The sequence below is a fragment of the Rhinolophus sinicus genome, chromosome 6 (genome assembly GCF_057876585.1).
Source record: "Rhinolophus sinicus isolate RSI-liver-muscle chromosome 6, RSI-T2T, whole genome shotgun sequence".
NCBI lineage: Eukaryota > Metazoa > Chordata > Mammalia > Chiroptera > Rhinolophidae > Rhinolophus > Rhinolophus sinicus.
The window spans coordinates 16,902,132-16,928,172 of NC_142506.1; positions in this window are offsets into that span (position 1 = coordinate 16,902,132).

A 26,041-nucleotide genomic window follows, 5' to 3' on the forward strand; every position below is an offset into this window, starting at 1 on the left:
ATGAATATTTGCTGAAAAATAATCCAATAAAACTTAATCTTCGTTTTTATAGACTCTAACCTTTGTTTTCCTCTTCTATACAATATATGGCAATTGAGAGCACACTTGTAGAGAAATACGGATTTGAAGTAACTAATGAAGACATAAAATAAGGAATGTGTAAATAGTTTGTAAATTGTGAAATGCGATGCAGTACTACAAATAGGAAACCATTTATTAAGCACCAATGAATATGAGCCATGGAATGTAAAGTGTGGAGAATAAATGTTTCCTGCAAGTCATTCAGACTCCAAAGCCTGCCAGCGTACACTGTATAATGAAGTAAAAATATAGTTTTCAATAATAAAAATCCTAGTGGTAAGGGCCTTGTAATTATCTCCTTAAAGGTTTGCTCACCCGTTAACAAATATTTATTGAAATGTACTGTGTGTAAAGGACTGTGCCAGACATTTGTTGGTAGTGTTCAGCTGGGTTGTAGGGTTGGTTGAAGGAGGGATGAGGAGGAATATAAAGGTGGATAAAATGTGAATTCTGCTCTCTGGAAGCTTGAACCTAGTAGTAGAAATAAAATGTGTTCGTGAGAAACGATGGCCCTTTCATTCCTCCCTTCCTTCCTTTCATCCTTCTTTCCTTCCTTCCCTTCTCTCTATACTGCGATGGGGCATACATAGTACGTATAATGGTTAAAAGTACATACTCTGGAGCCATATTTCAAGCATTGAGTTCTTGCTCCATCAATTATTAGGTCTCTAGGTTGGTCAGTTAACCTCTGTGTGCCTCAGTTTGCGCATGTGTAAGATGGAGGAAACAATTGTAGCAGAAATTGTTGTCTTACCACACCCCCTTCGAATTTGCCTCTGCATGCTGAAGGTTGCTTACTGGAGAATGCCTCTGAATATCTACCAGAGAACTTTTTATTCTGCTCACAGAAATATGCCCAGCCCACCGAGTGGGCCCCTGCAGGGAGCCCTGAACCAATGATAGAGGGGGAGCTGGTGATAAATACTTCAGCTTCCTCACCTCTAGTTTGGGATGACTCTGACGTTTATTCTGCTCATATCCCAGTGTTTCTCAACAAGATTAAGCTCCAGTTATATATAATGATAACTGACTTAATAACCCATATTTTATGGTATCATTTCCTTCTCTGTCCCACTTTCCAACTCAATTGTGGTTCCTGGGATCACTACCCAAATAAACTACTTGCACACAAATCCTTACCTTAGGGACTGTTTCTGGGGAATCTAAACCAAGACAATAATTGTACCTACGTTATATGGTTGTTATGAGGTTTAACTATGCTAACATGTATCTGAAAGTCTTAGACCAGTGTCTGGCACTTAGTAAGCACTTTATAGGTATTAGCTATTGTTATCCCACTAGAATGCAAGTTCTATGGGGAGGGCAGAGCTTATTTTTCCTTTTTTATTCACTTCTTTTAAAACTCAAATTTTCTTTTTCTTTTTCTTTCATTTTCTTTGAGTTAAAAAAGGCTCTTCACTGTTTACAAGGTTGTTTCTGAGTGGAAAAAATTGTCTCTCCATCTTTTTTCCTATGTCATCATGTTTTCCCTCTGTTTTTCCCTTTTCAATCTCAGCTGACACAATCAGACAGACAGAAAGCTCTAGAGGACACTTTTCTCTTTCATCTGTAGCAGAAATGTTAGCAGCAGATAGTAACTGTTCCAGGTCTCTCAAATAGATACATTTTTATTCACTTTTAAAATTTTCACCATCCATAGCAGTGCCTGAAATATAGCAAGTACTCATAAATATTTGATAATAAATTTAATTAAATACCTAAATGCCTACTAGCCTTTGGAGATATGAAAAACAAAAAACAAAAAACAACCACATTAGAATATATAGATGTCTTAGAATGTCTTGAAATCTAGTCAGGCATAGTTATGTAAGTAGTAAAAATATGATAAAAAATGAACATGTCCATAATAAAGGTGTAAAAACATAGCAAGAGATACTATGAGAATGAATAGAAGTAGATTAAATTTAGATGGGTAGGTAGACAAAAATCACAAGAATCAAGGAAGATTTCCTGAAGGAACATTTGCACTAGACCCTGAGTGATGGATAGACTTTTACATTAAGAAAGGAAAGCTCATTTGAACGTTTGGAATTCTTTTTCTTGTCCTATCCATGTCATGTGACTTGCCTCAGAAATTTCCATTTGGTGGGATCTAGTTGCAACCTTTCCTGAGTACTTGTCAAGAAGTACGTTAATATCTCAATCCAAATGATCGTGCCTTTGGGGACCAGCAGTTCTGCACCATTAGTGACAAAGAGCAGCATGGAAGGATCCTATATGCTTTGAAACCAGAAATTATCAATTTATTCCCCAAGGGGAAAACTACATAGTGAATAAAAACCTAAGTAAATGAATCTGAGAACAACTGGGGAAAAAAAAAAATTGGAGCAGTCTTTGGAGGGTTCGTTTTTCATGAGTAAGTGCAAAATAACCCTGAGGAACCATTTAGGAAACCACAGGAAATTCAAACAGTGTTGCAGCAGCCCATGCTTCAAGAATCCCAGAAATAGCTTATTAGTAGCACAGAGACCTATGCTGAAAAATCTGCTCAGAACAGAATTCATGTTGATCAAGGTGTAAACATTGGATTAAAATACTTGTGAGACAGGCAGAGATCCAGAGGATATAGACTTATTTAATTAATTAACTAATTAGATTAAAATTTAAAATAAAAAACAAAATACAGGTGAAGATAGCACTTTGGAAAGCAAAGCCTGTAAACATCTAGAAGAAAAATGATAAAAACAGGAAGCTTTACTGAATCAGGCTTAGACCAGAGTAGCAGAGAAGTAGGTTAAAAAAATGTCATGTGTTTAAATACTTCTCTATAACCACAGAAGAGGGATTCCTTCAAGTGTAAACCTGAGGATGCTTTCTTGGCCTACTTTTAACCTGTATGAAAACTTTTCTTTAATAGTCTCATTTAAACACACAAACAAAAGAAGTAATTATAAGATATTGTAAGAGGAAAGATGAAAATCAACCAAAAATCTTCCTGGACAATAAAAACATTTTGAAAAAAACCACATATTTTTGTCTACAAAGAAGATGAAAATTGATACCGGAATTTCAAAATCAATAAACAGAAATTAAGAATATGACCAAAATTATGAAATAATAGCAGAAACAAGACTTAAAACATTTCACAAATGAGCTAGTTGGACAGCAGGACATAGAAAGAAAGATAATAGAAATTAAGTGTGAACTAGAAAAATTCTTCCAGAAAAAAAAGACTGAATTAAAAGTAATATAAAAGCAGGTAGACATTATATAAAGCATAATGTGGCAAATACAAGTAAAAATAGACAAGAAATTATTCAAGAAAATGTGCAAGATAAACAGAATAGAACCAACGTGTGCAATTGGAGTTCCCAAATGAGCAAAATAATCAATGGGGCAGAACAAATATTTACAGCTATATGTCAAAAATAAGTAACTTTACTGAAATAAAATAAATCATAAATCTACTACTAAAAGAACACTCTGAGGGAGATATAGACTTTGTAACTTGAGTACAGGCAAATTACTTGTCTATTAGAATAAAACACTAAACTCCTCAGAAGTTCATGCCAGAATTCAGAGTTGCTACAAGATATTCCTTAAGAGGTACAATTTTCAACTAAAATTAATAATTATACAAAGAAATAGGGAAGTGTGACCCATACTTAGGAAAAAGGAAGTCTGCAGAAACAGACTTTAAGAGGGCCCTTGTTGGATTTAGTGAAAAGTAAAGCACCTCTTTTAAATATGTTTGAATAATTAAAAGAAAATATGACCAACGAATTAAAGGAAAATATAGTCTTGATGATTGAACAGGTAAGAAAATTCAACAGAAAAATATAAATTCAAAAAGAACCAAATGAAAATTCTAGATCTGAAAAGTAAATTAAAGAAAATGAAAAAATTAACTAGGTAGTCTCAAGAGTGGTTCGGAGATAGCAGAAAGAAGAGTCAGTGAATTTGAAGATAAATCAATAGACATTACGTCATCTGAAACCTGTGGGACAACATCAAGTGTTCCAACATACATACAACTGGATTCCAGCAAGAGTGGAAAGAAAGAAGCAGAGAAATAGTTGAAGAATTAATGACTCTAAAGTTACCCCAATTTTTCTAAATTTACATATCTTATAGGTTCACCAAAACACAAGCAGTAAAAACACAAAGAAAAAAATCATTCTTAGTTACTTCATAGTCAAACTGCTTAAAGCAAAAGGTAAAAATAAGATAATTATAATTACCTACAGAGGAACAACGTGATTAATAGATGCCTTCTCATCAGAAACAAGGGAAGCCAGAAGACGTCAGAATAACATATTCAGTGTTGAGAGACAAAAATTGTCAATCAGGAATTCTATATATCAAATTATTATTCAAAAATGAAAGAGGAATAGATATTTTCATATAAATAAAAAAGTGAGGATATTCATTGGCATAAGATCTGCCCTAACAGAAATGCTAAAGAAAGTTCCTCAGGGGGAAAGGAAATAATACCAAATGGTAATGCAGATCTATATGAAGGAAGAAGAGCCCCAAATGGTAAAGATGACTGTGAAAATAAGATACACACACACACACACACACACACACATAGACACATAGACACATACATACACACACACGTGTATATACCAGGGGTGCCAAAAATGTACACATTTTAAGAGATGTTATCTATGTATTACTTTTCCAAGTTGAATTGAATTACAGTAGCAAGGTGTAGTATAACGTTATCTCAAAAAATGGCATAAATCAAATGAATGTTAGCGTCATTCATTGTATTACAATTTTAATACAGTTTTTTCCTTTCTTAAAATGTATATACATTTTTTTGGCACCCTCTGTATTTGTATAGAGATCGATATAATATCATTTCATAAGCCCAGTGAAATAACTGATTGAGACTGTGGTAATCAATCATTTCATGAGTAGCATTCAATTCAAATTCTGCTTCCCTTTGCAGCAGCATAAGCATCACCTGGGAATTTGTTAGAAATGACCAGTTTGGATCCCCTGCCCAAACCTACTGAATCAGAAACTCCGGGGCAGGACAGGGCCCTGCAATCTGGTATAACAAGTTCTCAATGGACATTCAGGGTTGGGAACTGCTTTGTGTAACACTGGCTCACATTATTTCATTCTTCAGAGAAATTGAGGACGCTTAGGGCTGACTCAACAACATTCAAGGTTTTTTATCCAAACCTTTGATTTTATTGCTGTGCTGTTTTGGCCAGGGTAGAGGTTCGGAGGTGATAGAAACTTCTTTGTACTTTGGAGGTTCAATATTGCTATTATGTTTTTTCTCCCATTGGTTCTGACCATTCAGGTAAGACTGTGGCTCAAAAACAAATGCAGAAAGGTCAGAAAGATCTTCTCAATCCAAATTTACGACTTGGACTATTAAATAGTAATTTTTATTTCTGAAGCTTCCCTAAGGAACTGGGACAAATTGAGTTAATCAAATTTTCTGGACTGCTTAGATTTCTCTACAGCCATACAGCACTGGCTCCTGTCATTTTGAATTTCTGAGCTTTTATTTTTGTCAAGAAAATTAGATAATATATTTTTGTGCTTAGAGTAGCTTGCGATCCTCTTAGCAAAATGACCTATTTGTGATAGAAATGTTGCACCAACAATCTGTGTATTGCTTTGAGGTTTTTATGTAGCTGTTATAGTGTGTGTGGGTATTCTTAATTTGTATACACCTGGAGGACTGAGTCTGAATTCTGTGTTGTTCCCTTCGTAGCAGGTCAAATGCTACATTGCCATCAGGTATCAAATTAGTGCGTTTGATGATAAAGCTGCTGTGAAGAAAATACTCTTCCTCACTTGAAATATTTTTTTTGAGGAGTGTGTTTCACTTGTAGCCCTTTAGGCTCAAAGTGCTTGAGGTGGTAAAGTCTTCAGGATATTTGCAACCTGAACTTCTCAGTCCATAAAGGGTAAATCATCGTAATGTAATCGCATTTCTTCTCATCTCTCCCCAAATACTTGCCAGAAATGGCTGCACACTATGCCAATACTACTCCCAAGTAGTCTGAGCATCCTCACCTGGTGTCCCACCTGGAAGTGATAAACCTTGCCCTCTTGTGTGCCCTGTGGGGTCTGCTGTTCATTTGTCTCAGATCTGACTCCAGCCCCCTGTGGTGATGTCTCCTGGTCAAGTCAATCCTAAAGCAGCAGCTAAGGGAACGGTTTAGGATAATGATGGAAGAGGTCAAAACAGCTGCCCCTAACCTTTGCTCTCCTCACCCATGCTGCCAAGACGCTGACCCTGTTGAAAGGGTGGCATTTCCCACGGCTGCCCAGGGCCCCCAGTGGTTGATACCTGCACCATGTCGTGCTTACTTTGTGGAACTAGCTTTTGGTAGCTTTTACTGGCCCTGACCCTTAGTCGTTGTCATGGGAGTGGGCTGGCAAATGATCAGAGTGACAAATTCAGTATTTGTGATCTGACCTCCCTTCTGTGCTAAACAGTGGTCTTAGGTCCAAACTCATGTCCTCAGATCTCATGCTTTGGGATTCTATTCTCAGACCCACATCACCAGTCCTCCAGACATGCCCGGATGGGTCTGAATACTAGGATAAACACTTATTTTTACTCCTGATTTAGATAAAGTTGGAGGGTAATATGATGAATCTGCATTAAGGAACAATAATAGAAATGATTTCTTGGAAGCCATCTGAGAGGAAAAAAGCACACAAATACACATTCCAAATACAAGGGGAGGGGGGGTAGCAGTGAAGCCCCAGACTCTCTAGAAACATGTCTTCATTTATTTGTTCATGCAACAAGTATTTATCAAACGCTGACAGTGTTCTAGACCTAGGATTGCAAATTGATTCTGTCTTTTGTGACAACTCAGATCAATTGGTGGTTTGTCTGTAGCAGCCTGTGTCTACAGGTGGGCTCAGCAGGAAAGCGTCATGAGTGATTAGAGATGTCACCTACGAGGAAGGAATACGGGGAGTGGCAGCAGACACACCAGGTATTTGCTGTCCCTTTTCCAGTCTCGGGAGACACAGCAATAAAGAAGCCATAGGCCTGTTTTTAAATAGCTGAAATGCACTGGCAACAGAGTTCACAGGATTTTATTTTATTTTTTAATTATTATTTATTTATTTGGCTTACATTCCCTATCCAAGAGCTGTCTTCAGTCCCTCAAACCCGCTCTGCCCATCTTGGCCCGCAAGTGTGTTGATCTCCTACTGATTCCGTGCTTTCATGTGGACCTGCAGCATCGCAGGCTGTCGTGGCCTCACTCACTCCTGGTGGTTAATGCTCAAGAATAGTTCATCTCCTGCCCAGAGGAATTGGAACTGACATTACAAAGAACAGTTGCCCCCCCAACTCATGACAGCCTGTCCTGGAACAATCTCAGAAAGTTCAGCTCCCTACAGTATGATATGATTTGACATCCTAATTAAAGTAACCATGGAGGGGAGTCAAGGAGGCAATGAAAGGAAGAGATTCACGTTTCAAGCAGCAGCAAAGTAAAACGCGTTAATTGACTTGCATCCAGATGAAAGAGACCTCAGCCCCTGAAGCTAATTACGTACAGCGTTAATTCAGGATGTGAGAGACAAAGGATGCACCTTTGTGAAAATACCCCAAGACAGTCCGTTGAAGCTGATTTAGCCAGAACAAAGCTGGTGGGGCAGGGCTGGGAGTGCAAGCAGGGAGTTGTGATTGACGATATCTTGTCAGTTTCCCAAAGAAATTGCCAGCATGTGAGTTCTGTAAAAATCAGTTAATCATTTGAAGTCAGATGTATCCTTTATTGAACCTGGCTCTTCCTTATTAAATATAGTGATTAGAACCAGAAATAGGGAAATAATGCCTCGAATGATCCATCACGATCGCTATATACTTTACTGCTAATGAGGCAAAAATACTTTTTTATTCAATAGGTATTGAGATAATCAAATATAAAACCAAAACGTCTCTTCAATTTCCTGGTACAATTAATGGATAAAGACAATATTCATTTAAAAGCAAGGCTCTCCTTCACCTCCACAATCAAAGTAATTAAAGCATCTGGGTTGCTTTCCTTTGGTTCTTAATAAGAGGGAACAAAATCATCCTGGTTCTGGAGATGGCAGAGTTCCCTATCATACTTGGTCTGCTCTATGAGAAAAAAAATGCCTTTGCTAATGAATATGTGTTGTCTGTGTGTTATGTCATCCAACTGTTTTTGTTCATCCTACTATTTTGTTTTCCTGACTTCTCTTTCCTTTCTTCTGGGACAGCACTTCCTCTGTCCCTGCTTTCTGGGAACTGTCCGCCCCCGCCCCATTCCAACTCTGATTTCTCACAGGAATGCCCACTTTCAGACATGATTCTGCTACCCACTCCTCCCTAGAGCTCAAGCCTGGCACCAGACCCAGGATGGGCCAGAGTTCCTTCCTTGCTATTTTAAAACTTGGAAACAGAGAGACTCAGGCTGTCTTTCCTTACTGGATGAACTTCTTGCTAGGCATGTTGCCCTCCAAGTGACATGGCAAAGCAGGGATAGCTAACGTACAAAAAGAGGAATGGGAAAGCTTGAAATTGACACGAAAGACAGGACGTCCTGACTGAATCTCATTTTCTGAAGAACCTTAGCAGTATCCATCCCCATGGCTCCAATCCTTAATGCTTGCATGAGATGCTCCAATACCTTTCCTGATAATTCTTCACTTTGATTAAGCTAATTCAAGTAGAATTTTGGTAACAAAACTATTGAACGACCTAACAATTCCCCTGGTAACAGTAATGCTGAGTCGTTGGGACTATTTCATCTAGCCAGTGGGTAGATATTGGCCATTAGGAAGACTAAGGAATGGTAGCAATTTGGGAGGGTTCCCCGGGGTAGTTGGGAATGCGTGGGGAAGAGAGGGCAAATTTTACCGTAAGTATAGCATGACAGTTGGCATTCAAATGACCAAAGCCCTGCCCCTCCCATTTCAGAATTATTAGGGAGCCCCTAGCACAGGATTTACACAGCCAAGAAGTCAGATCATTAATCTCCTACCCCTTCCTAATTACTTGCTCTCCATGCCTGCCTCTAACCTTGGTATCACTTACCAGCTGTGACATCCAAATCCCTCCTCAGCATCCCCTTCAGTCAAACCTTACCTTACCCTGACTTTCTGATTCTTGGGTGAGTTCCCCCCAGTTTTCATGCCTGTGGCATTCATCCAGAGCCAACTGACCTTTGTTCTAGAATTGCACTGATCAGTAGAGTGGCCATTAGCTACATGGGTCTGTTCGAGTTTATATTTTCACTAATTAAAATTTTAAAAGATTTAAAAAAGAGCTGTTCAGTCAGATATCAAGGACTCCATAGCCACATGTCCCTAGTAGCTACTGTATTGGACATATTCAACAAGGCAAAAAATTCTGTTAGACAGCTCGCTCCTATCAGGCAATCCTTACTTGACCAGACCACCCTTGGTTGCCCTCTCAGCAGCTACTGAGAGAAGATGCGGGATAGAAAATGGAATATAGTAGTGTCAGACGGTCCCTTATCTCTCCCAGGAATAGCAAATAAGTTAAAAGTGCCTCCATGCTCACCTGTCCACCCTTGGCAGACATCATTCGTTAATCATAGTTTCCACTGAACCAAGACGTGGCTTTTGCAATCTTTCTGAGCACTGTGCTCCTGGAAGCTTCAACCAAAAATGATCAGGGTGGGTATTTGAGATAAATCATTTCAAATCTGAGTCTAGTCCAATTTCTTCATTAGGCTAAAGAGGAAATCAAGGTCCAATAAGCAAATAAGTCATAGAACCCAGACTAGAATTGAGGCCTTCTGATTAAAAGCAATGTAACATGTTGGGAGGCACGTAAGTTCCAGAATCAAACTGCTGGGTTTCAAATCTCAGTTCTACCTTTTAATGTCCGTGTGTTCTTGAACTTACTCTTTTTGAACCCCAGTTTCCTCGTTTATGTGGGGAATTTTTGTAATAATACCTTCCTTATAAGGTGGTTGTGGGGAGTTAAGGTGATAAATAGTGTACGGTGCCTGGCATACAGTAGGTGCCAAATGCATCATAGTTATTATCATTGCCGTGTGCCACTTGGGGCCCCACCCACTATATTTTCACCTTATAGATGAGGAAGCAGAAAATTAAAGAGATTAGGCGACATGTCAAGGTCATAGCTAGTTCACTGCAGAGTAGGGATTCTCATCTATATATTTTTATTTTAAGTGCAGCGCTCTGTCATATATATATATATATATATATATATATATATATATATATATATATGTTTCAAAATAAATCCTGCTTCCTTAGATACTCTAAAATTATTTTTCACCCTTCCATTGCAGGGTACTGAAAAATTCATGAATCTGTGTACTTACACAGCCCTTTGACACCGCTGACAAAGATCCTGACAGATAAATTGGCTGTGAACCTGTCTTGTTGGGATCTTTTTGCCTGAATAAGCTTTTCCTACAATTTGTCCATCAGATGGTTAGAAATGGACATTAATGTCTAGATCACAGTCAGCTTCCTCTATAGCTTCCCAGGTCCGTGAGAGTTGTGACTGAGTAAGTAGAACCGACCAAACTGCTAATATTGGGTCGTATCTGACTTACAGAAACAGCATTTTCTAACCTAATAATTATTTTCATTTAACAAATAAGGCACACAGACTCAGAAAACTCAGGAATTTGCCCAAAGACAAAAAAATATATCACAGCTTGGGATTCAAGTCTAAATCAGCCTGACAGGTTAACGCCAGTCAGCCACTGTGTGAGACCTGGGGGCGGGGTGGGGGTGGGGGGGCCCAGAAGCCTTATGATGTCATGGGCTGGGATGGAGTAACTGGTCTCAGCAGAGGAATATCATAATTCTATGAAGACCACCCCCGTCACTGCAGAAGCAATTCAGACAGACATCATGCCTGACAGCCTGTTGGTTGAGAATGTCATTTTAATAAAACTGTATTTTAAGCTACTTGTTAATTACCTGCTAGTGCAGAATTAACAGAGGAGTCTAAAGCTTCCTCATACGTAGACTTTGTTATTTAGGCAGCATTTTTGTTCCTTGTATGTCCCTGAAAACCTTAGTCCAATGTTTACATTCTTACTGGAATATTCTCCTGTCATTCCTGTTTAGTGGCATGCAGTACAGCTGTTAAGGAGTAAGACTATTTAATAACTTTTTCCCCCTGAGGTGAATGTTTGAGTTATCTTTTTAAAAACAGATCTTTCTCCAAGAAGGTGTTTTGTGAATATGAGTGCTTTTGAAAACCTGAACATCGTCAGACATCTTTTTAATTTTATTTTTTGTCCAGAAAGATAAAGTAGATCATTCGTCCAACAGTCCTATATCCTTACCTGGCTGAATGACAAGACGGGAATCACTTCACTTAGCTTATTCTGTAAGAGTGGGTTATATACTAAATGTGAGTCTCATCTCTCAGGCTGTTGCCAACCTAAAGATAGTTCTTTATGCTCTAAGGCTGTGTCAACATGATAAAACAGCTTATGTAAATTTTTTAATGAGCAAGTGTCTTGATTGTTCTTATATGATATCAAACACCTGGATTAGCTGATTTTTTTTTTTTTCTGAAGCATATCTATTTTTTAAGTGCAATTTACCAGTGAGACAGGTTAGTTAGCAGGTTGTTAGGCAGACAGGAAGTTCCCTGGTAAAATAAACATAAAACAGCCGTTTCCTAACACTCCAGATTCTGAGATAACTCCTTCACTCCAGGACAAAATGTAACAGCGCCTTGAGGTCAATAAATTATCTCATAAATCCCTTTTGCCGGACAGATGGAACAGATCTGATAGATAGGAATGGGTTATTTTGCTAATCCCTTCAGGATGGGCTAACAGAACAAACCTGGGAGACGAGTTCCATTAAAAGGCGCCAGCTCCCCTTCCCCAAATGGGCAAGGGAAGGTATAAAAGTAAGAGCTTTTGCCTCAGTCAGGGGGCACCCCATTCAGGGACCCCCTCCCGCTCGGGAGCTGCATTTCTTTGCTTTTCAATAAACTGTCCTCTTTTACAACTCTTTGTCTCTCCTTGGTCCGTGTTTCCATTCTTCGGTCTCAGGAGACAGGATCCCAGCACTCACTCACTCTCAGGAAAAAATCTCCTGCATCATTTGGGGACTCACAGAGAAATTATCCTACATCATTTGGGGACTGGTCCCCTATATCACGAGTTGTTGTATCTTTCAGACAGCTCCCGCCCCCTTTCCATGTTTACTAAACAAACAGCAAACCCATTTCAACAGACTGTAAGGGATTCAAGGAGCTTGTGAAATGACTGAGTAGGGTTTCATAAATGTTAGCCAGCGGCTAGGAAGTTTCAGTTGAAGGGCACATTACGAGGACACTGGAAGCTGTGATATACATAAAATTGGGCCAGTTAGAAAGAAGAAGACGATTTGAAAGAGACAGGATCTCTCACTAGTTCATTTATTCTTGCCACCATCACTTGCTCTAGGCATTGGTTATTTTGTTGACATGATGTAATTTTTATACATATTTCTGCCTGAGAAATTCTGTTTTTCTCAAGCTACTGCGGAAGACTCTAGTCGCTTCTGCTGATTGCTGCTCTGTGGTCTTCAGAATCATTTCAGGACCAATGTTCCCAGGCATAAGGTGTGTGCAGACGAGATAAGTATCTTCTGCATGCTGATGTGCTCCTGTATGGCTGATCTGCCCCAGCTCACCATCCCAGAGCAAACAGACTATTAATACTTTAATGAACTACCTTAAGGACACCATGGAAAAAAAGCAGTCAGAGCGGCAGCTTCCCTCAGGGACTCGGAAACCAGGACCATTTTCATCCGTGTCAGGCCTGCTCCCTGAAATGTTTTTCTTGTTAAATCTCAGCAGTGTCGTCTTTGGCTGTATTGGCACCTACAAGCTGAGAGTAACAGAGACTGTTAGCTTTTTCTTTCAGTTGTGAAATTCTCTCCCTCACGGTTGGGTAAAAATGATTTCTAGGGAATGTCTGTGACACATTTAGAATTATTTGGGAGAAGTGAACAACAACAAAGAAAATCCATGATAAATTAAAATCATTTCTTATTTCCCAGTGAAATAAAAGCTAATTTCAAATGTGTTTTTCAGTTTGACTGACTTACCGGATGACACAAACCTTCAACCTTGTATTAATATTTCATTGAACACTGGTCAAGATTATCTCTTCTGGAAAGATCACAAATGAGCCAGGGGATAGAAATGACACTGTAGTTCTCTATTTGGAATTTGCTTAGACTTGGGCACTATTTGAAGTCTGGCGTCCTGGTTTGCTTCTCTGCCTCTGGTTTGCTGGGTTTTCCTCGCTTAGATCCACGGCTGCTGAAGGCCTGTTGGAAAGTGTGAGAGAACCACTAGATGGCAGAAGCGCACTGCCTAAAATCGGAACCGCAGTTAAGCAGCACTCCTTAGCTTCTCTCTGGATACTGTCTGTGAGGGGGTGGGGAAGAGGGTACACTGATTATTGACTGATCCACCGACCTCTGTCTCCTCCAACTCTGATTGCAATCCTGCGTGCTGTTCTCAGCTTCTCAAGCACTGTCCCAGGGTGGGTAGCTTGGAGACTGTCCTCTGGACTCCAGCAAGCAGGTCTGCAAGATGACAGTGCAGGTTTAGTTTAAGGTGGCCTGGAAGTCTTTTTGACTTTCCCCAACACTGTGGTCTTGGCAACTGTTTGAAAAAGGTCCTAAAAATGCCTAGGACTGGGATTCTTAGCTTCTATTGGGAGTAAGGCAATAGGTCAACAAGTCTACTTCTAATAACCTCTGTTCTCGGCCACACGTGTGCTTGTTCACTCATTTTCTCTTTCCTTAAATGTGTATTTAGTTCCTACCATGAACTGGGCACTAAAATACAGCTATAAATAAGATATATTCAGGCCCTACAAGAAGCCCACTGTTCAGTTATGAGAGACATATCGGCAATTAATAGGCAATTAAAACCAGAGACGGTTGCTGCAATAAGGGTAAATACAGGACACTTGAGCGTCGCAGATGAGCTTTCTGGTGCATCTGCAGACTAAAGGGAGATCTCAAGGACAATTAGGAGTAAGCCAGGCAGAGTCAGGGGAAGGAAGTTCCAGGCAAGAGGCTAAATTAGAGATACGAATCTAATCCAACCAAGATGGGAGCGAGTGCTGTCGCTGGGGCACCTTAGGAGTTGTCTGGCTGAAATTTAGAGTGGGATAATGACAGTGCAGTAGCAGGGAATGTAAGCAAGTACGGGACTAAGAAAGGTCTTGTATACCATGCCAAAGAGTTTACTTTAGGTTGAATTTACTTTATCCGCGGGGAGCCATGAAAAGGCAGTGCCCTGATATCCGCTGTTGAGATAGGCCATTCTGGTGGCAATTAGAGTAGATTGGAGGGAGGCAAGAGGGGAGCAACGTAAGATGAGTATTTCTGATAGTCACAACAAGGTGGTGGCCAGGGGACAGAGGGAAGCGAGGCGATGATTAAGGAATTATTAGGAGGATAGAAAAGCTGTTTGGAGATTTACTATATATGTGGGGTAAGAGAGCAGTAGACTCCAGAATAAGTCCTTTACCTTTCTCTGGGGTAACTCCAGAGACTGTTGCGATTAGCCAAGGGTAATACTAGGCAGAAAGTTAATATTGAACTCCGATGATGTGCACAGAATTTTGTTAGAACCTAAATGTCTATAGGGTCTATGAAATAATTAAAACTGGAATTATTTACTATTCCCCATCACTTCCTTCATTCACACAACATTCATGGATCATTTCATTTACAGGAGGCAATATGCCAGGTCTTTGTACAACATTGTGTTTAGTGCTTTTATGACACATTTTGGATTGGGGCTATATATTGTATTATTTTTCAAAATTGTTTCTGTGTAAGTCTCATTATTTCACCTAGACTAGAAGCTGCTTGGGGGTAGGTCAGCAATGAAAACATTGATGGTTTCCCAAAAAAGCATTTTGAAAATTCTTGTTGAATGACGTGAAATATAACTATAATTTTCCAAAGCTACTTTTGACAACAGAATTTGGAACTCTTCTACCATTAGTATTATCATGAGAGTTGAAAAAGGAAGAAAGGAAGGAAAGAAGGAAGGAAGGAAGGAAGGAAGGAAGGAAGGAAGGAAGGAAGGAAGGAAGAAAAAGCAAGGTTGAGTTTCATTTCAACTCCTTTTTCTGGTGACATTCTCATAACACTGCATACAAACAAAGCAGGCAAGCAGAACAGAAAAACAGTTGAATAACTGGGTTTGGTAATGTGAGAATTGAACGTATTGTTGATTGTATCCCTAATATCTAGGAGACTTTGTTGTAAAGACATATAGAACAAGAGCACCTATTTGCAGATTCAGGCTTTGAGATGTTTTATTCATTCATCCAGTTAGATAAGCATTTATGTCCTTACTAAATATTTACTAAGTTCCTATGTGTCAGCACTTGTGGTTTCATGTCATGTATCAATTCACATCGATCGGAAGTGGCTGCTGGGAGTGCCTTGCTGAACAGTAAGTATTCAATGGGAAAGAGGAATTGTTTTCAAATGAACAATTGCTTAGGAAGGAGGGTGGTGACCCATGACACATATTTGTGCGCCCTTCACTACTCTATGGCTTAATCAACAATATTGACATATTTAAAGAAAGACGGCATGGAGAAGTTACAATGTACCATCTAGAAATGTGGGATCAGGGAAGAAGCTTAGGGTAGGAACTGCTCGTTTCTGAATCTGGGAGATCCCAACATTCAGCTCAGTCGGCAGGTGACTGCGGTCACGGGACAGTCGTACTTGATTAGTTTTCATCATGGCATCGAGACCTGTGAGAATGTACTTCTCTTTGCTCAAATCCTATGCTCATGAGGGCCTTTAGATTGAGAGCAAGATAGTTGATAGAAAGTCTGGAATCGTTAGAAACAGCTAAAATCTGGTTTCTGGAATTGTAAGCCTGAGGATTAGGTTACTGGTTATGGTAAATTCATGCCAAAATCACGCCCTCCTAAGGTTTCCTGTTGGTCAGCCTGGCCTGGTAACACACATTACCTGGAAAGTGCCTTTATTTTGACTTTGATGACACTCACATGACGTTTTATCAGTTAGCCAAATAAGCTAATTTGTAACACTTATATAACCAGAGCAAAAACCTGATAACAACTTATGATTCAAGAAACGCACAGTTCTACGTTTGGACCAATATTTGCTTTAAAACTAAACACATGTGACAAAACATACAAGAATTCAATTTTGATGATTTTGGGCAAGAAAGTACTATTCATTTCTCTTCTCACTAGCATCGTCCCTTGATCTACTTTCAAGTTCTGCAGAAATCTTTGTTTTTGAATGTATTTAGATGCAAATTTTAAGTTTACCCATACATTCTCTTAGTGTTGTGCGAGTTCTAATGTATTTTATTTCTCACTTAATAGATGAAGGAAAATGCAAATTTAAAGAACATTGAGGGGGATTTCTTTCAGCCTTTTTAAATGTCTCCAACAAATGCCATCCTTCAAGTTGAAATACACAGGAAAAATGCCTAATAGCCATTGATGCTTGGCCTTGGCAGTTGGCATTGCATTTCTTGCAAATCAATATCTCAGAATTGAGTTACAAGGCCTATTTGGCACATAAAAGTGCATGTAAACTAACTTCCTCCAAGGGAAAGAAAGACTTGAAAACATTGTAGACTCCATAAAACACTGATGTTTCAGTGGCTCAGCCATCTGAGAAGTTCATTTGGAAGCCGTACTAGCATGGAAAAGAAGAGAAGAGGAGAAGGGTTGGGAGGGGAAAACAGAAGGCAGATAGAGGCAGAGAAGAGAATGTCATAATCAATCTGAGCTGTGACAGGGTGGTGACTGGGTTAGGTTATGGAATGTTTGACAGATGAAAATCTCAACATTAAGCATCAGGCGAAGAGATTGAATCAAAGCGTTGAGATTTTCAAAGCACAGGCCAAGCTACTCACTTAAAACATATTATACCCCCTTTGAGAGAATGTTTAATAGACACAATTTCCTCCCATCGCAATATGCAGCCAATGAGATTGCCATGTTTCCCATCAAGAGGTAGAATAAAAGTCCCTCTCATATTGACTCTGGGCTTGGCCATGTAATGTGATTTAGCAAGTGGGACTTCCTACCAGGGGAAGCTTGGAAAGTGTGCAATGAGGCTGGCTGTCTGGGAACACACTCCTTGAGACCTGGTATAGCCTGCTGGATTATAAGAAACTATATTAGTTTTCTATGGCTGCTGTAACAAATTACCACAAACTCAATGGCTTAGATCACAGACCTATTATTTTACAATTCTCAAGGTCAGAAATCTAAAATGGGTCAGCAGTGCTGAGTTCCTTCTAGAGGCCGTAAAGGAGAATTTATCCCCTTGCTTTTTCCAGCTTCTCGAAGCTGCCTGCTTTCCTTGGCTGGTTGCCCGTATTTACTGCATCACGCTGACCACTGCTTCCATTGTCCCATTTCCCCTTCTGACTCTGACCCTCAGGTTTCCCTCTTCTAAGGACCCTTGTGATTAGATTGGGCCCACCTGCAAAATACAGGATAATCTTCCCATCACGAGATCTTTAACTTAATCACACCTGCAAAGTCCCTTTTGTCATGTAACACAGGATATTTAGGGGGGAACATTATTCTGTCTTCCACAAAGGCCAAGTGCAGGAGAACAAAGGAGCCCCATCCCACAGCCAGCACCAAGGTATCAGATATGTGAGCGAAGCCTCTTGCCTCTTCTAGCCCAGTTCAGAATGCAATCATGTCAGTGAACCCAGCTGAGACCAGTGAAAGAACCACCCAGCCATCCTACAGAATTACAAGAAATGATAAGTCATTGACTTTTAATTCCTTAAGGTTTTGGGTGGTGGGCGATTGTAAGGGTGGAAAAATTTTCTCTTCTAGGTTCTTTGACTGGTCTAATAATCAAATTGTCTTAGGACAAATTGACAGGGGAAAACAAATGTAATTACCTATGGAAGCCCCACACGGACAGTGAGACTCAAAGGCACTCAGGCAATTGAGGTTTATAATCCATCCTGAGCTAAGGAACCTGAGGCATCAAAGGGGAGGGAGCATGATTCACAGGAAGCTGTGAAGAGCAGATGTCCGGCAGGTCTTTGCCCTGCCGTGCAGGTAAGTCTTTCAGATAAAAACTTATCTCTGGCAATTGCTCTCTTTCTGGGCTAGGCCCTTTATTTTTTTAGGCAGTTAAGGGAGAGGTAAAAGTTTTTTTCTCAGTCTGTTGGGTCTTTTTTTGTTTTGGGTTGTTTTTTTTGGGGGGGTGGGAATGGCTAAAATTATTTATTTTTTAATTAAATTTATTGGGGGTACATTGATTAGTAAAATTATATAGGTTTCAAGTATACAATTCTGTAATACATTATCTATATATTGCATTGTGTGTTCACCACCCAGAGTCAGTTCTTCTTCCATCACCACATATTTGATCCTCTTTGTCCTCACCACCCCCTTACCCTCTGGTAACCACTAAGCTGTTGTCTGTGTCTAGGAGTTTTTGTTTGTTTGTCTTATTTATTTATTGCTTTAAGTTGTGTGTATGTGTGTATAAAACTCGGCCATAAGGAGAGATGAAATACTGCCATTTGCGACAACATGGATAGATCTTGAGAATATCATGCTAAGCAAAATAAGTCAGACAGAAAAAGTCGAGAACCATATGATTTCACTCATATGTGGGCTATAAAATCAGTCTGCTGGATCTTGATTGCTTTCAGCTCAAAATAATCCACATGCCAAAGTGGCCCATTTTGGGATGACATATTCTGTCTTCTTCACCATGCAACCTTTAATCCCTAATTTAAATAATTTATTTCACAATAATTTAAATCAACCTTCTGGAATCTGAAAACTTTACATAGGTTTTGGCAAGAATGAGGTTTTGAAGGAGGGAAATAGTTTTATGACCTCCATAAATAGTTCCTCTCCTCATGGTGTAAGACCTCTCGTCCTTATGTTGTAACGCACCCATTATGGTTTCCAACCTACCCCTAAATAGCTCCATTTTGGAAAGGCTAAGAACAAATCAGAAATGGAGATGATTTTTAAATTCAGCATCCTGTTTGACACTCTAGTGAGTATTTGATGGTTTCCTTCAATCTTTATGTCTCTTGATATAGTTTAAAATGTGAAGATATGTTTGTAGCCCTTATCAGTGCCGTTGGAAATTGTTGCGATTTTTCATTTTCTGAAATCACAAATGCTTGAAAATATTCCATTATTTATCTTAACTCTTGGAGTCATAGACATCTATCCTACAGTCTCTTTGGTATTTCTGTGGACTAAGACATTTATGGACTGCTCTGTTCTAATTAAATCATCATCTATCATCTGAAATTTGCTAAGCACTTATCTCCACATGGGGTTAGATGGAGCCATACAATTCAAGTAAGAAAGCCACAGCTCTCCAAGAAGTTCCATAAAGTTTAATTCAATAGGTTCATTGGAGGAACAATAAAAATTCTTTGGTCCTTCATTAACTCAATGTGAAACACTTGATTTGCAACTCAAATTCCTGACTTTGAAGATTATCATTTGGCTTTCTAGGTCATCTCTTTTTTAGAACTTTATTTCAAATGTCAAATGCATTGTGTTGGAAACCAGATAAAGCTGAGGCTTCTCGCTCTTAATTGCAGTGTCTATTGTAGGGATTTAGGATGAAACAAAGAGAGGAGTATGTTCTATTTTCCAGAGTTTCTTTGATGGATGTAGGTCACTGATCAGTTCTTCTACCTTTATATTGTATCTCCTAGCTTACCACTGATTTTTCTCTCTCTGACCATGCGGCAGTTTTAAAATATGTCTACAAATTATTTGAAACTATTCACACTGAGAGGTGGGTTCTGGCTTCTTTCTTGTATCTAAGTGGGCTTTAGTAACTTGCTTGTAAGGAATAGAATGCAGTAGAAGTGATGTTGGATAACTTCTGAGAAGCGGTGCTTTCATGATTTTGAAAAGGCCTTGTAGTTCCTGCCTTGTTGACTCAAGACACCTGCTCCGGGGAAAGCCAGCCACCGTGTGCAAGCACCTGAAACTACCATGCTGGAAAGGCCATGTGTAGACACTCTAGCCAGCAATCCAGCTGAGCTGCCAGCTGATACTAACTATGGAGCACCAATGGCCACCTATGTGAGTGAGCCCTCTTGGCCATCCTGCTCAGCAGACTTTCAGATGACTGCAGCTACCACACATACTGGGGCTACCAAAAAAATGTACACATTTTAAGAGATGTTATCTAAGTATTACTTTTCCAAGTTGAATTGAATTACAGTAGCAATGTGTCCTATGACGTTCACTCAAAAGATGGCATTAATCAAATGAATGCTAGCGTCATTCATTGTATTACAAATTTAATACAGTTTTTTCCTTTCTTAAAGTGTGTATACATTTTTGGGGCACACTCTGTATTTAACTGCAACTGCATGAGAGACTAGGTGCCATCTGCTCAGATTAGTCCTTCCCAAATTCTCACCTGCAATATCATGAGCAAAATAAAATGCTTGTTGTCTTATGCCTCTGTGGTATAGGGTGATTTGTTATGCAGCAGTGGTAACTAGAATAGTCTTGAAAAGCTTGAGGAGGTGTCCCACTGTGTTTAAATCAATTTTCCAATCAAAGGTGGGCTTGTGAAAAAATACTTCACTCATATTCCAGGTTCAGGAACCTATTCTCTGAGGGAAGCAACTTGTGGAGAAGGGGCAGTGAAACTGGGCATTAGGAATCTGGACTTCTAAACCAAGGCTTGCTACAAATCACTGTGTGAGTTTGGTCAGATCACTGTCTCTCTAAGATCTAGTTTTGTCTTCTATAAAATAGAAAACTGAAACTACATAATACGTACGGTTTCTTTTACTGTTTAAAGGTTTATAATTCTAATGACTTTTGAGAACATTGAGATAGACAAATCAATGAAGTGAATTGACATATAGTATCTCCTAGAGGAAGAAGACAGTTTCCAAGTGGAATAGTTCAGCTATAAATTTGTAGGAAGTTCTGTCCAAAAATATTGAAACGCTTGATTGCAGGTTTAGAAAATGATGACGATATTTTAAAGATTTTTATTGAACTGAAAAGAGTGAGCTTTTAAAAGATGACAGTAATTAGAAAAAGCTTTCCTACTTCTGTTTTCATTAACTGAGAATGGTGTTATGTGTTATTCAAAATTACTTCAATGTAACATTTACTGAAATTATCTGTCATAAAAAAAAACATAGTCATTCTTTTTCTTATAAAATTTTTGAGCCCTCTCTTTTCCAAATTATTTCTATTTTCTTTGGAACATAATCTTCTTGTTAGGAACTGAGATATCTAAATGTTTGAATCGTGACTTACCTCCACACTCTGGAGGTGTAGAGGAAAGGGGATTTAAAATTATTTTTCGTTGGATGTGTCTGTAATTTTTATAATTGCGTGTTATAACAAGTAGGCATATTTTTTATAAAAAAATAAAAATTTAAGTATATAGTTTTCAGAGAAAGAGGTGTAAAGTAAGGATGGTTTTTCATGATCTCATTCATTCTTATGACTGCGTGCCACCTCATATTTCATGGGATTCTTTTTTCACCTTACTATATTATTGCCCACTTTATCTTACTGTATATGTAGATTAATCAAAGTTTGGTATAAAACAGCTGTTTGATTTCAGGATGTTGTGTTCTGTGGCAAAGAAAATAATACACTGAGATGTCCAGGTCGTGCTAAGGGAACACAGAAGAAGAGATACTTAATTTCGAGTCGGGGAATCAGGTAAGCCTTCTGAGGGGAGGTGGGCTGGTAAATGGCAGAGCTGGGATTTTAGCCCATTACTGTTCCCTCCACCCCAAACTCAGGCTCTTAGCCCTGTATTGTACTAGCTCTCCAGACCCCTCTCTTAAATCTGCTATCTGGACTTATCTGCAGATCAGAACTAGCTTCATTCCCTGGCCTTTATGGCTGTGGCAGATGGGATTCTACTAATATTAGTATTTTAATATTAACTGTAAACCCAATACCCAACACTAATTAAACACTCCCTAGATGCCAGGTCCTTTATTAATAAGGATATTATATAACTGATCATCCAAACAGGGACATCTTTTTAAAAACAACTTTGTTGGGATATAGTTGACATACAACAAACTATACATGTGTAACGTATAGAGTTTAATAAATGTTGACATATGTATGCATCCTTGAAGCCATAAGCACAATCAAAATAGTGGATATTTCTCTTACCCCCGAAAGTTTTCACAGGTTTTGTTGTAATCCCTACCCACCAATCGCTTCTGTCCCCAAGCAACCACTGACCTGCTTCCTGTCCCTATGTGTTAGTTTTCATTTTCTAGAATTGTGTGTTGATGGAATCATTCAGTGTTTGCTCTTTTTATGTCAGGCTTTATTATTCACTACAAATTGTCACATGTACTAAGAGTTCATTCCTTTAACTTGCTAGGTAGTGTTCTATTGTATGGGTATGCCACAGTTAATTCATCCATTTATCTGTTGATGGGTATTTGCAGTGGTGTCAGTTATTGAATATTGCCAAAAAAGCTACCATGAACATTCATGAAAAAAAAATTACTTGGATTTTCATAGGCAGAAAAGTCTAGACTTGAACCCTCTTCCCTGACTCCCTCATCTCTGCCCCGCCCCCGCAGTCATCTGACAATATGCATTTCACTCTTCATGTCTCTGCTTAGACCTCACTTCCTTTTAGAATCACTTCTCCATCATCAGTGGATTAGTGCCTAAACTCTATCCTTACAGAGATGTATTTTATATCTATCCTCTCCCATTTTAGGACTTACCACCTGGTATTGTAATTGCTTCCTTACATATGAAAGTTTCTCGAGAATTTGCATTGTCTGAATAAATATATGTTAAGTGATTGAATAAATAAATGAGTGAATGAAGAGTAAAGAGTAGGATCAAAGATAAGCACAAAAGGGAATTAAGAATCTTCTATAATTAGATTGGTAATTCACAACTCTGAATATACTAAAAGTCATTGAGTTGTACACATTAAATGAGTTAATTATGGTATGTGAACTCTACCCCAATAAAGCTATTTATAAAAGGGTATTTAGAAATAGTACTAAGTCATCCCGGAGGAAGAATATTACATAAAAAAGTAACTAAAAATGAGACTGGAAAGAATCCTTAACATTTCAGCATCAGCTCTAAATGTTCTGGAAGACTGAATGATCAAAACTCGGCTTACCATCAAGTTTTTAATCCCAATATTATCTCCTTACTTGATTCATTTACTGACATTTATTTTTGCTCGCAGTCTTCAAATGTTAAGATGAGGTTTCTAACTGCTTTTGTGTAACTTTATCTCTGCGAGTGGCAATCTAATCTAGAATGGAGAGCATAATAAACTAGGATCAAAAAGGAGTTCATTCCATACTTGGAACCTTCGCTCTCCAGGAGACCTGGGGCAAATCAGAACTCGTATTTCCTGCATCATGTAAGATAAGTGAGGATTTACCATGATGATAAAATTGAGAAGGGCATTTGAGGCAGAGGTATAGTTTTCCAAAAAGGTCGAAAAGCATTAACCACCCAGATCATTATTGGAGGACTTGTCCTGTTGTGTGAACCTACAGGCTGAGTGTGAAGAGAGGCAGGAATATGAGACTAGAGAGATAAGTTGGCATAAAATCACTGCTGTGGAAAAAAGTTTGGATTTCATCTGATGGTCAAGGTAGAGGCAACATTACATTAGGATTTTAAGAAGGAATAAAGGACCAAAGGATCATTGTGAGGACAGATGTGATAACAGCTATGAAAGCATTTTGAACTCCTGGGAAGAGAATGTAGTACAGCAGTCCTGTGGGGAATATGTCCCCAAACCCTCTGTGGATACCTGAAACCACGTATAGTACCAAGCCCTATATATACTATGTTTTTACCTATGCACAGGGTATGACAATTAAGTTTGCAAACTTGTTGCAACAATGTTGCTAACCTTTTTGTTTATATTAGAGGGATTATTCATTATGAATTTGTACCAACTGGACAAACAGTGAACCAAGTTTACTATTTGGAAGTGGTAAAAGGCTGCAGGAAAAAGTTAGACGACCTGAACTTTTCGCCAACAATTCATGGCTCTTGCATCACGACAATGTACCAGCTCCCACAGCACTGTCTGTAAGGGAGTTTTTAACCAGTAAACAAATAACTGTATTTGAACACCCTCCCTACTCACCTGATCTGGCCCCCAGTGACTTTTTTCTTTACCTGAAGATAAAGGAAATATTGAAAGGAAGACATTTTGATGACATTCAGGACATCAATGGTAATACGATGGCAGATCTGATGGCCATTACAGAAAAAGAGTTCCAAAATTGCTTTCAAGGGTGGACTAGGCACTGGCATCAGTGCATAGCTTCCCAAGGGGAGTGCTTCAAAGGTGACTGTAGTGATATTTAGCAATGAGGTATGTAGCACTTTTTCTAGGATGAGTTCGAAAACTTAATTGTCCGACCTCCTATAAATACTTATTATGAAGTTTAAATGACTTGTACTTTGGGGCCATTACTAAGTAAAATATGGATTACTTGAATACAAGCACTGCATACTGTGACAGTCAGTCTGACAACCAAGATGGCTACTAAGCGACGAACAGGCAGGTGGTGTATACAGTGTGGAAACATTGGACAAAGGGACGATGATTCACGTCCTGTGCGGGATGGAGCAGGAAGGTGTGATACTTCATCACGCTATTCACAATGGCACACAATTTAAAACTTCTGAATTGTTTATTTCTCGAACTCGCCATTTAATATTTTCAGATCATGGTTGATTGTGGATAACTGAAACTGTGGAAAGTGAAACTGCACATAAGGGGGCCTACTGTATAAATCAAAATCTCTTTTAGTAATCTAATTTGATCATAGTGTTAAATTAGCATCTCATTTGAATTCAAGCCTTCTAATGCCCATCTCCATTCCCTTTCCTGCCTTCTCTAAAAAGCTCTGGTTCCAAGCACAGCTTTGAATGTATGCTCTTCTGAAGTGCGCAGGAGGTCTTATTTTGTGTGTTTAGGATAAGAAGGAATGTGTACCCTTGGCATTTCTCCTTTTGAGGGCTGTATTTTATCACTGCAGAAATTCCACCATAAATTGAAGTTTATCCAAAACAACCTGTCTTGAAGGGAACAATGTTTTAACCAGCCTGATTTTTATCTGTTTAAGCCAGCTTGCTTTTCATTCATAACTACTTCCTGATGTCAACGCTTGTTAGAGATGTATTTCATATCTATCAGTAGGTTATATGTGTTCCTGTATATTTGTGTTGTATATGAGTGGGTGGCGGGTTGTATTCATTTTTTTATTGCTCCGTAACAAATTACCACAAACTTAAAATAACACCCATTTATTAGCTCAGAGTTACGAAGGTCAGAAATCCTGGCAAGTTCAGCTGGGTCTGTTTAGGATCTCACAAGACTGAATTAAAAGTATTCCACTGGGTCAGGTTCTTATCTGAAGGCTCTGGGGAAGAATCCACTTCCAAATTCATTTAGGTTGTTGGCAGAATTCGGAACAAGGACATTCTCTTCTACAAGCACACTGTAACAATCAAATCGGGAAATTTAGTATTGATTAAATACTGTTACCTCATCCACAGTAATATTCAAATTATAGCATTTCTTCCAATAGATCTGTTATAGCTGTTGTGTTCTTCAACCCAGAGTCTTTCTAGAATCTCCCATGTCCCTTTAGTTCCCTTCATTCTGAGACATTTCCTCAGCCTTTCTTTGTCTTTCTTGACACTGATACATTTTAAAGACCACTCATTTTTATAGAGTATTCTTCAGTTTGTATTTTTGTAATATTTTTTTCTTGATTAAATTCAAGTTAAGTATTTTTGGCAGAAATACTAGACATGCAGTATTGTGTCCTCCTCAGTGCATCATATCAGAAGGTTTGTACTAATGTTGATGATACTAGCTTTGATCACTTGGTTACTTCAGGTGTGTCTGCTGCAGCATTTCTGTGTTCCCCTTTGTAAGCAATTTGTAAGGAATTACA